Below are 12,039 nucleotides of genomic sequence, written 5' to 3' on the forward strand. Positions count from 1 at the left end.
TTATATGTTGTCCATCTTTTCTTTCCGGAGCTCCAAGTTATTTCAATTATATCATTTCAAAGCTTCATCTAATCATTGCAAGGCTTCTCCCAGAGCTCTTTTCAATTTTTCCCTTTCGTTTGATCATTCTTTTATTATCGGAGTTCTTCATGGAGGATCAACATGGTGGCTCATCAAGGATTCATTTCATTCTTCAATTGTTCTTCAAGATTTCTCTCGGAGTTAAGATCCGCCAAGCTATACTTTAAAATAAACATGGTGTTCAACACATGTTTTGTCTTGAGGAGTCCAAGCATTCTTCATCTTGCATTCTAAAGTGCAGTTCGTTCTACCTTATCTTTTGGGATGGTGTTATGTCATTCTTGATAATTTCCCTTCGCGTTTCATGATTCACAAGTTTTCAAGAGTGACATATTTAAATCCATCATTTCCTGTTCGTTCAAGAGATCTTTTCAACCAATCAATCTTTTTGTTGGAGTTATATTGGGTTATATTTCACCTACAGCCTTCCCTAAGGAATGTAGCTAGTTGTGGTGCTTATCTATGATCCAATTTTCTCCTTCTCATCTCGGTGAAGAAGTTTTTCATCTCTTTGGTGCTCTCAATCAAATCAATGGTTTCCATTAGTGGCCGGCTGTCACCTCATAGTCTTGAGATGTTTTTTCCATAAGTCCACTACAAGCTTACTCGTTTCGTTGTTGATTACCCAACACTCCGTTCTAACCTTCTTGGAAGGGTGCTTTCCAGGCTTATTTGTGGCAGAAGTTGTCATTTTCTTCTCCATTCCTTTATTCCAATGATCTATCTTCTATTTTTTCTTCCGGGGGCATGGTGATGTTGCTATCTTCACTCATCATCTCGATTTGTGAGGACCGTGTTCTTTTCGTGCTTATCCATTTCCAACCGGAGTGTCGTGCCCTCTTTTCAAGTTCTTCCCATTCTGTCAAGTTTTGCCTCCCTTCTCAACCGGAGTGCTGTCTGAAATCTTTCTTACCCCTTGTGCCATTCTTTCATTAGTTCCGGAGGCAATGTGTTGTTAATTTCATCGAGTATCCTCTCATCTTGTCAAGATCATGTTCAATTCCTTCCATTTACAGTCGGAGTGTTGTCCAAATTATATCACTCTTATTCCTTCTCTATCTTGCTTTAACCGGAGTGTTATCGTATTTGATCTTTATCATTCCTTATACATCTCGTTTCAACCGGAGTGCTTGCATGTACTTCTTGTCCATCGTAACCATTTTTGTTTGTCTTTCAACCTACAAGGTTCTTGTAATGTTCCTTGTTCCTCTTGCTGAACGGAGTGTTTTAAATTTTGTTCACCTCCGTCGTGTCATTTCTTCAAGCTTTGCGACCTCTCAAGGTTCTTTGGTTTCACTCGTTTGTCAAGAAGCAATTTGTTTTACCTCTTCCCTTTCCGTTTCTCTCCGGTGCCATCCTAGATCTCGGGACGAGATCCTCTTGTAGTGGTGGAGTGTTGTAACGCCCCGAGACCGATGCTCCAGATGCCTTCCTTGATTTGCGAGTCAGTTGTGTTTTTATTTATTTGTTGCATCTCATCATGGCATCATCCGCATTGCATCGGCACTCGTTGCCGTCATTGTTTTTAAAAACTTGCATCTGCTCATAGTTGCCGCGTCCCCCCTTGCTTTCGTTGACCGTTTCGAGACCAACCACACTTGCAACGTTGCTCCTCGTTTTCTCTCTCTTGTATTCTCCGGGGCCTTTTGTCAGACACTTTGTCTTTGTCGACCCCTCTCAGACCATCCCTCGCGCGCGTCCGAAAATTGTCCCGAACCCGACCCGGGTTGTTGTTACCGATGGGTCCGGATCATCCCCTAACATCCCTAAAATATCTCCGTTTTCTTTGTTGGACTCCCCAACCTATTTATCTCGACCGTCTGATTTTAATCGGAGGGTCCGATTAGCCCCTAACCTAATCTGTGATGTATATATTCGTCCACCCCTAGTCCATTTTGGCAAACCCTAAATTTTAGGAGGATTGTCCCTCGCCGCCGCCACTTAACCAAATCCTTCTCGGGATCCTTCCCCGACCAACCACCGCAGCCTCCTCCCTCTGCCTCGCGCGTCCGATCTAGAGGAGTGGAGTTCCTCCTTTGCTCGATCTCCCCTGTGACCAAGTCCATCGATCCCCCCTCCAACCTCCTGCCCAAGCACCCAACCAACAGCTCCTCTGCCCGACGCCCACTATCCCCGCCTCCTGGATCCTCCCGTCCTCGAGCTCCATCCTCTCGATCCATGGCACCTCTGCGTCGAGACACCCGAGTTCCTCACATGCTGTCCGCCGGAACGAGCAGGAGCTCGTCCATGGCGCCTCCTTCTGCTTCCCCTGTCGCAGGGCTACATCGCCCCTGCTCGTCTTCATCTCGCGCACCGCGTCGCCGCTCCTCCTCCAGCAGCAGCCGCGCCGTTCACCTCCTGCCTGCGCCCCGTCAACCGCGCCAAGTCCCTCCTCGCGCCGCGCCCTGTCTTCCTCCTCGTCGCGTCGATCCAGGAGGATCGACCCCGCCATGCCTCGCTCGCTCGCCTTCGCGCCTCCGATGACTGGCCTCGTCGTCGCCGGCAACCCCAGGCAGGCCCCGTCGCGCCCCTGCCATCTCCCTCGCCGTCTCTTTCTTCTTCACTTCCCTGTTTTTCTTCTCTGAATTTCCCTCTGTCTTCGCTCTTCAGACTACAGCCGACGTCGTGGACAAGCGCCACTCGCCAGCGCGTTGACCAGCGCGCCTCCAGATCCGCGCCAAGGCCCAGCGTCGCCAGCAGCCTCCCAGATCCAGCGCGCCCGGCCAGCCCTGCCGGCCTGCTCCACCGCGCCCTCCCGCGGGCCGCCTTCCCGAACCGGGCCGAAGCCCATAGTGACGCACCCCCAGCGCCTCTTGTTTTTTACTGTTGGGTCTGCTCCAGTTTCAGTTTCGGCCCGCTCATGTTTTTTTCAGCGTCTGCGAATTTGTCTATTTATCCAGAGTCTGCAGTCTTACAGAAAACCCCTCAAACATCATGCATATAATAACTCTTTAACAGTGCATCATATGTAAATAATTTATACATGTAAAATGCTTAGAATTTTATCTAGTTTCATAATATGCTGCTTGCACCCATGTTTAAAATGTTTAAAATGCTGTTTGTTTTAATTTTGCTTAAATGCCATGTTAAAATGATTTATTTCATAACTAATTAACCGTAGATCCGAATTTAATAAATTATATATGTAAATGGGGTAGAAAAATGCCTAGATTAACAGGGTGCATTTTATTTTGCTGTTTAACAACATTAAAATTGTGTTTAGGGTAGAACAGTACCAAATCTAAAATATGGACATGAGGATTTTCCGGAATTGTTGTTTCTTGTTTCCGGCCTCACTTAAACTTGCCTAAATAGTTAGTTCAATTATGCTTCACCTCTTGCCATGTTTAATAACATTTAATATTGTTGGGTACATAAACAAGAGCGAACTAAATAACTTGAATGTGGTGTTTCGTCAATATGCAACCTCCATTTAATTTGTAGTATTGTTTATGCACTTTGCCATGCCATGCCTCATTAAACTGGACATGCATCATACTTGGTTGTGCATCATGCCATGTGTATGTGATGGTTGTTTACTATGTTGTTTGCTTCTTTTCGGTTTGCTTCTCTCGTTAGCTTCGGTTTCGTTCCGGAGTTGTGAGGATTCGTTCGACTACATCCGTTTGTCTTCTTCATGGACTCGATCTTCTTCCTTGCGGGATCTCAGGCAAGATGACCATACCCTCGAAATCACTTCTATCTTTGCTTGCTAGTTGTTCGCTCTATTGCCATGCTGCGCTACCTACCACTTGCCATATCATGCCTCCCATATTGCCATGTCAAGCCTCTAACCCACCTTTCCTAGCAAACCGTTGTTTGGCTATGTTACCGCTTTTGCTCAGCCCCTCTTATAACGTTGTTAGATGCAGGTGAAGATGAAGTTTGTTCCTTGTTGGAACATGGATATTGTTGGGATATCACAATATCTCTTATTTAATTAATGCATCTATATACTTGGTAAAGGGTGGAAGGCTCGGCCTTATGCCTGGTGTTTTGTTCCACTCTTGCCGCCCTAGTTTCCGTCATACCGGTGTTATGTTCCTTGATTTTGCGTCCCTTACGCGGTTGGGTGATTTATGGGACCCCCTTGACAGTTTGCTTTGAATAAAACTCCTCCAGCAAGGCCCAACCTTGGTTTTACATTTGCCTCACCTAGCCTTTTTTCCCTTGGGTTTCCGGAGCCCGAGGGTCATCTTTATTTTAGCCCCCCCGGGCCAGTGCTCCTTCGAGTGCTGGTCCAAACCGAGCGATGTCCGGCGCCCCCTGGGCAACCAGAGTCTATGCCAACCCGACGTCTGGCTCATCCGGTGTGCCTTGAGAACGAGATATGTGCAGTTCCTATCGGGATTTGTCGGCACATCCGGGCGGCTTTGTTGGTCATGTTTTACCATTGTCGAAATGTCTTGTAACCGGGATTCCGAGACTGATCGGGTCTTCCCGGGAGAAGGAATATCCTTCGTTGACCATGAGAGCTTATAATGGGCTAAGTTGGGACACCCCTGCGGGGTATAAACTTTCGAGAGCCGTGCCCGCGGTTATGTGGCAGATGGGAATATGTTAATATCCGGTTGTAGAGAACTTGACACTTGACTTAATTAAAACACATCAACCGCGTGTGTAGCTGTGATTGTCCCTTTTCGGCGGAGTCCGGGAAGAGAACACGGCTTTTGGGTTATGTTTGACGTAAGTAGGAGTTCAGGATCACTTCTTGATCATTACTAGTTGACGACCGTTCCGTTGCTCCTCTTCTCGCTCTTATTTGCGTATGTTAGCCACCATATATGCTTAGTCGCTGCTGCAACCTCACCACCTTACCCTTTCCTACCCTTAAGCTTAAATAGTCTTGATCTCGCGGGTGTGAGATTGCTGAGTCCTCGTGACTCACAGATTCTTCCAAACAGTTGCAGGTGCCGATGATACCAGTGCAGATGACGCAACCGAGCTCAAGTGGGAGTTCGACGAGGAACTAGGTCGTTACTTTGTTTCTTTTCCTGTTGAACAGTAGTGGAGCCCAGTTGGGACGATCAGGGATCTAGCATTTGGGGTTGTCTTCTTTTCTTTTGGTTCCGTAGTCGGACCTATGTGTGTACTCTGATTGATGTATGTTTAATTTATGTATTGTGTGAAGTGGCGATTGTAAGCCAACTCTTTATCCCATTCTTGTTCATTACATGGGATTGTGTGAAGATGACCCTTCTTGCGACAAAACCACAATGCGGTTATGCCTCTAGTCGTGCCTCGACACGTGGGAGATATAGCCGCATCGTGGGTGTGACACACACCGTAGTTCAATTGTCGGTTTTCCGGTTAGGAACAACACGGGGACCAAGGAATGAACGGATATGGCAAGAAGTATCACCTGTATCAATATGTCATAAGAGGTGGTGAAATTCTCACGACATTCTTGACATAAAATATGGTAATACTACAAGGTAAAGAAGAATAATTGCTGGATAGCAAGGAACTCAACGTATAACACAAAACACGATCATGTTTGTGTTGGAGGTAAGGCAATAAAGTGGCCGATGATAAGACAAATCATCGAGGGCAAGGATGGTATTTCTCATCATGAATTCGATTGATATCCTGGAAGAGCTCATAAGGTTTATGATGATCACGACACATTTGTCGAGAGATTTCATGAAGACGTAATCAATCAGCAACGACACCAAGTCAAAGGAATGATGAAGCAAAAGGTTATTGGAACCATGGGTACGACACAAACTCGAATTCAAGCATGTCATTCAAGGTGGAACGATAAGACGAGGAAATCGACGTAAGCTTAGCTCATCATCGAAAGTTGTGCTCCGGAATTAAGGACCCGGTAGCACAGTTAAAATTAGCATGATAATGATGTAGCCGATCAGGCTTGGAGTGACGTGATGGAGTATTAAACTTCTCAACAACAAAGTACTGGGAGTACCGAATCTCAGTGTTGATTCAATTCACAAATCGGTATTCTCGGATGACGACAACCCAGAACCCGTGGAGTGACTATGATGGGGAAAGGTACTACTTCATCAGAAATTCATAAGATCAAGTGCAATGGGTTGATATCCTCGAGATACCAGGGGGTAATACTCGAAGGTAGAACAAAATAGAGGTTGGGAAGGCGTATTGATCTGCAGAAGGCAAGTACTTTAACTTGTCCGAGAAATAGAATCAAAGGAGAATAATCATGGTCGGAACCACGGTTGCAAAGGATCAATTCACAGATACCAGATAATATTTATCAAGGAAATAGTTATTATTACAAGAAGCTTCCATGATAGGATCTACATCGTGTCCATGGGCATGAACACAAAGTTCAAGGTCGACTCCCACTTCTCTAATGCATAATCTTTCATTCACTTCTCATTTTTGAAGAAGTTGTAATGTTGAAATTTTATCTAGCAAAATACCAGAAGAGTATGACTCGTGAAAACTTTCGAGGTCACATATATTAAGGAAGGCCTAGGTTCATCCCATCGGGGCATCGTGGAAACATATATCACAAACTTCAGGGGTAAATATCTCAAGCTCAGAAGCAGAGCATGGTTGAGAAGCAGAGGATACAATTTACCAAGGGCATTACGTATCCGAGAAAAGGCTCACAAGGCTAATGATAGTGAAGGACGCTGTCGGATAAAAATCCAACAAAGGATCTGACAGTCCATAACGGAGCTGACGTGAGCATCGACACACAATCAGAGAAAGAAAGAATGCAAGGAGATCAGATGATAGAAACAACTGACTAATTCAAAGCTCAATTGCAAAGGAATGATGATTTCCAAATCAAGGGCTCAGAAGCAAACGCTCGGATTAAGGATGGATAAGTTGAGTAGACTTAGGGATACAATCGACGGTAGTTTGATTGGTCGAGATCCAGCTCATGTTTAAAATGACGTCTGAGTCGGGAGGATGAATTCTAGGATCTGACTGAGGTTTGCGAGCATTCGCGACATATTGAATCAACAGACTCAAAATGATAATGACAAAGGATGCCAATAAGATTACCAGACTTATGGGGTCAATCATAATGCAAGCAAGCAAAAATCTCAAGAGCACTAAGCTGTTGAGGATTTTGGAAGATCGAATGGTATTTCGAAGACTTTTGTGGAATACACGAATCAACTGGAGATGAGCGGATACTCGGTAAGTGCGAGAAATTATCCGTAGGGGTATTCAGGTAGCAAAGAACTGGAAGGCAGTAGGCACAAAGTATTCTCGGCACAATAGGGAGAATTTCGAGGTATCTTGCAATAACAAGATCAGCGGGGAATGATTGTATGAAGGGCAAGGGTACGTGGTTATCCATAAGGGGTTTACCGATGGAAGGGAATTGCAAAAGCGATGGCATAAAGTCTCGAGAGAACATTGTAGAGTATCTTTGGAATCTTCTGGTGCAGCAGGCGATCATCGGTAAAAGGTGCTCTCCGGGTGAAAGTGATCACGAGATCCTAATGTTAGATTTAGTAAAATTCATTTAACCCGAATAGAAGAGAGGTTAGAGTCCCAGAGTATAGGTCGAGGAATAAAAGATCCTAATACCACCCAACGGCGACGTGGGCCCATAAGCCACACAACCATGTTAGTTAAAGTTTTGCAATGTCTAGACTCGACTTCGACCAAGGAGTTGGAAGGGGGATTCCTACAGGCAGTCGGCTCTGATACCAACTTGTGATGCCCCCGATTCAATCATACACTAATCATGCACGCAAACGTGTACGATCAAGATCAGGGACTCACGGGAAGATATCACAACACAACTCTAAAAACATAAATAAGTCATACAAGCATCATAATACAAGCCAGGGGCCTCGAGGGCTCGAAAACAAGTGCTCGATCATAGACGAGTTAGCAGAAGCAACAATATCTGAGTACAGACATAAGTTAAACAAGTTTGGCTTAAGAAGGCTAGCACAAACTGTGATACAGATCGAAAGAGGCGCATGCCTCGTGCCTGGGATCCTCCTAAACTACTCGTGGCTGTCGTCAGCGGCCTGCACGTAGCAGTAGGCACCTCCGGTGTAGTAGGAATCGTCGTCGACGGTGGTGTCTGGCTCCTGGGCTCCAGCATCTGGTTGCGACAACCAGGTAGAATGGAAAGGGGGAAAAGAGGGAGAAAAGCAACCGTGAGTACTCATCCAAAGTACTCGCAAGCAAGGATCTACACTACATATGCATGGGTATCTGTGTAAAGAGGCAATATCGGTGGACTAAACTGCAGAATGCCAGAATAAGAGGGGGATAGCTAGTCCTGTCGAAGACTACGCTTCCGGCAGCCTCCATCTTGCAGCATGTAGAAGAGAATAGATGGTAAGTTCACCAAGTAGCATCTCATAGCATAATCCTACCCGGCGATCCTCTCCTCGTCGCCCTGTGTGAGAGCGATCACCGGGTTATATCTGGCACTTGGAAGGGTGTGTTTTATTAAGTATCCGGTTCTAGTTGTCATAAGGTCAAGGTACAACTCCGGGTCGCCTGTTACCGTGGACACGGCTATTCGAATAGATAAACTTCCCTGCAGGGGTGCACCACATAACACAACACGCTCGATCCCCTTTGGCCGGACACACTTTCCTGGGTCATGCCCGGCCTCGGAAGATCAACACGTCGCAGCCCCACCTAAGCACAACAGAGAGGTCAGCACGCCGGTCTAAATCCTATGCGCGCAGGGGTCTGGGCCCATCGCCCATTGCACACCTACACGTTGCGTGGGCGGCCGAAGAGCAGACCTAGCAACCTCCATTACAAAGGAAGTTGCGTTACCCGGTCCAACCCGGCGCGCGCCGCTCAGTCGCTGATGTCAAGAAGGCTTCGGCTGATACCACGACGTCGAGTGCCCATAACTGTTCCCGCGTAGTTGGTTAGTGCGTATAGGCCAGTGGCCAGACTCAGATCAAATACCAAGATCTCGTTAAGCGTGTTATTTTGAAGCAACCACGGACGCCGACCAGGGCCAGGCCCACCTCTCTCCTAGGTGGTCTCAACCTACCCTGTCGCTCCGCCACAAAGTAACAGTCGGGGGCCGTCGGGAACCCAGGCCCACCTCTACCGGGATGGAGCCACCTGCCCCTTCAGCCCCATCTCCGAACAGTATCATAAGTAATGTAACAGTATAAAGTATATATATTGCATATGCCCGTGATCACCTCCCGAAGTGATCACGACCCAGTAGTACAGCATGGCAGACGGACAAGAGTGTAGGCCACACTAGCATCCTATACTAAGCATTAGGATAGCAGGTAAAGGTATCAACAATTGTAGCAACAATGACAGGCTATGCAGCAGAATAGGATTAACCGAAAGCAGTAACATGCTACACTACTCTAATGCAAGCAGTAGAGAGAAGGAATAGGCGATATCTGGTGATCAAGGGGGGGGGCTTGCATGGCTGCTCTAGCAAGTAGGGGTCGTCGACAACGTAGTCGACCGGGGCACCAGCAGCGACGTCAGTCTCATAGTCTACCGGAGAGAAGAGGAGGAAGAAACAATGAATACAATGCAAACAAATGCATGACATGACAAGTAACGGTGCCAGGTGTGCCCTAACGCAGTAGGAGGTGATACCGGCGAAGGGGGAAAACATCCGGGAAAGTATCCCCAGTGTTTCGCGTTTTCGGACAAATGAACCGGAGGGGAAAGTTGCGTGTTTGCTATGCTAGGGATGTGTGGCGGACGAACGGGCTACGTATCCGGATTCGTCTCGTTGTTCTGAGCAACTTTCATGTACAAAGTTTTTCCATCCGAGCTACGGTTTATTTTATGTTAATTCTAAGAGATTTAATCACTTTTAGAATTTATTTAATTATTTTAAATCAACATTATCCAGAATAGTGTTGCTGACGTCATCATGATGTCAGCATGACGTCGGCAGTCAACAGGGTGTTGTCTTAGTCAAACTGACGTGTGGGTCCCGCGTGTCATTGACTATTTAGTTAATTAACAATAGTTAATTAGGTTAAATAGTTAATTAGGTTAATCTAATCAGGATTAATTATGATACTGTTCAGTTTAGCTTGACTTTTAATAGTCCCAATGAATTCAACACATTTAGCATGTCTACGATTCAGTTTAGCTTCACTTTTAATATGTTTCAAAGATTCATGATCAGAATGTATAACAAATTCTTTGGGCCATAAATAATGTTGCCATGTTTCTAAAGTCCGAACAAGAGCATATAATTCTTTATCATAAGTAGAATAATTCAGACTAGGCCCACTCAATTTTTCAGAAAAGTATGCAACAGGTTTGCCATCTTGTAATAACACACCTCCTAATCCAATCCCACTAACATCACATTCAAGCTCAAAAGTCTTATTAAAATCAGGAAGTTGGAGTAAAGGAGCATGTGTCAACTTATCTTTCAATACCGTGAAGGCTTCTTCCTGTGTGGTACCCCAAACAAAAGGCACATCCTTCTTTGTAAGCTCATTGAGAGGTGCAGCAATGGTGCGAAAATCTCTCACAAAACGCCTATAGAAACCAGCGAGTCCAAGAAAACTCCTCACTTGTGTGACCGTTTTGGGCTATGGCCAACTCTCAATAGCTTCAATCTTGGCTTTATCAACTTCAATTCCCTGTGGAGTAACAACATAGCCAAGAAAAGATACTCGGTCGGTACATAAGGTGCACTTCCCAAGGTTACCAAACAAACATGCATCACGTAGAGCAATAAAAACAACACGTAAATGTTCCAAATGTTCTTCCAAAGATTTGCTATAAATCAGTATATCATCAAAATAGACTACCACAAATCGTCCAATGAAAGCACGTAAAACTTCATTCATTAGTCTCATGAAAGTACTAGGTGCATTAGTTGACCCAAAAGGCATGACTAACCACTCATATAAACCAAACTTTGTTTTAAAAGTTGTTTTCCATTCATCTCCCAATTTCATACAAATTTGATGGTATCCACTACGCAAATCAACTTTGGAGAATATTGTAGAGCCACTCAATTCATCAAGCATATCATCTAGCCTAGGAATATGATGACGATAACGAATAGTAATATTATTAATGCCTCTACAATCAACACACATACGCGACGTACCATCCTTTTTCGGCACTAGAATAATAGGAACAACACATGGACTAAGGGATTCGCGAATATAACCTTTGTCGAGCAGCTCCTATACTTGACGCATAATCTCCTTCGTCTCCTCTGGATTGGTATGATATGGTGCACGGTTGGGTAGCGATGCACCAGGAATTAAGTCAATTTGATGCTCAATCCCTCGAATAGGTGGTAATCCCGGTGGCACGTCTTGTGGGAAGACGTCAGCGAACTCCTGCCAAATGTTATAACAGCAGGGGGCAATGAGGAAGGCACGTCCTCGAATGAAAAATAATGCCTCTTTGCACACAAAAGCATAGGAAACAGATTTGCTGAAATCTAGCTCATCAATATCAAATTTGGTGGCAAGTAAACATGCACTTTTCAATTTAATTTCGGAAACACTAGATGGTTTATTATTAGGTTTCATTTGTTGCTCAAATTTTGTTGCCACAATCTGATTTTCACTCTTATTTTTCTCCTATTTTGCTTTATTAGCTCTATTAATATCATCTTTCAAAATGGAATCAAGAGTCATAGGAAGCAAAGTAATATTTTTATCCTTATGAACAAGAGTATACTGATTGTTTCTACCATGGTGCACCGAATTTTTATAAAATTGCCATGGTTTACCAAGTAATAAGGAACATGCTTGCATAGGTACCACATCACAATCAACATAATCAGCATATGTAGAGATACTAAAATGCACACGAACAGTACGTGTTACCTTAACCTTGCCGCTGTTGTTGAACCTTTGGATGTAGTAAGGATGTGGATGTGGTCTTGTGGTGAGAGATAGCTTCTCCACCATCTCCATGCTAGCCAAGTTGTTGCAGCTCCCTCCATCTATGATCACGCGAACATAACGTTCCTTCACAACTCCCTTGGTATGGAACAAATTATGCCTCTGA

The sequence above is a fragment of the Aegilops tauschii genome, chromosome 3, assembly GCF_002575655.3.
Source record: "Aegilops tauschii subsp. strangulata cultivar AL8/78 chromosome 3, Aet v6.0, whole genome shotgun sequence".
In the NCBI taxonomy this organism is placed as follows: Eukaryota; Viridiplantae; Streptophyta; class Magnoliopsida; order Poales; family Poaceae; genus Aegilops; species Aegilops tauschii.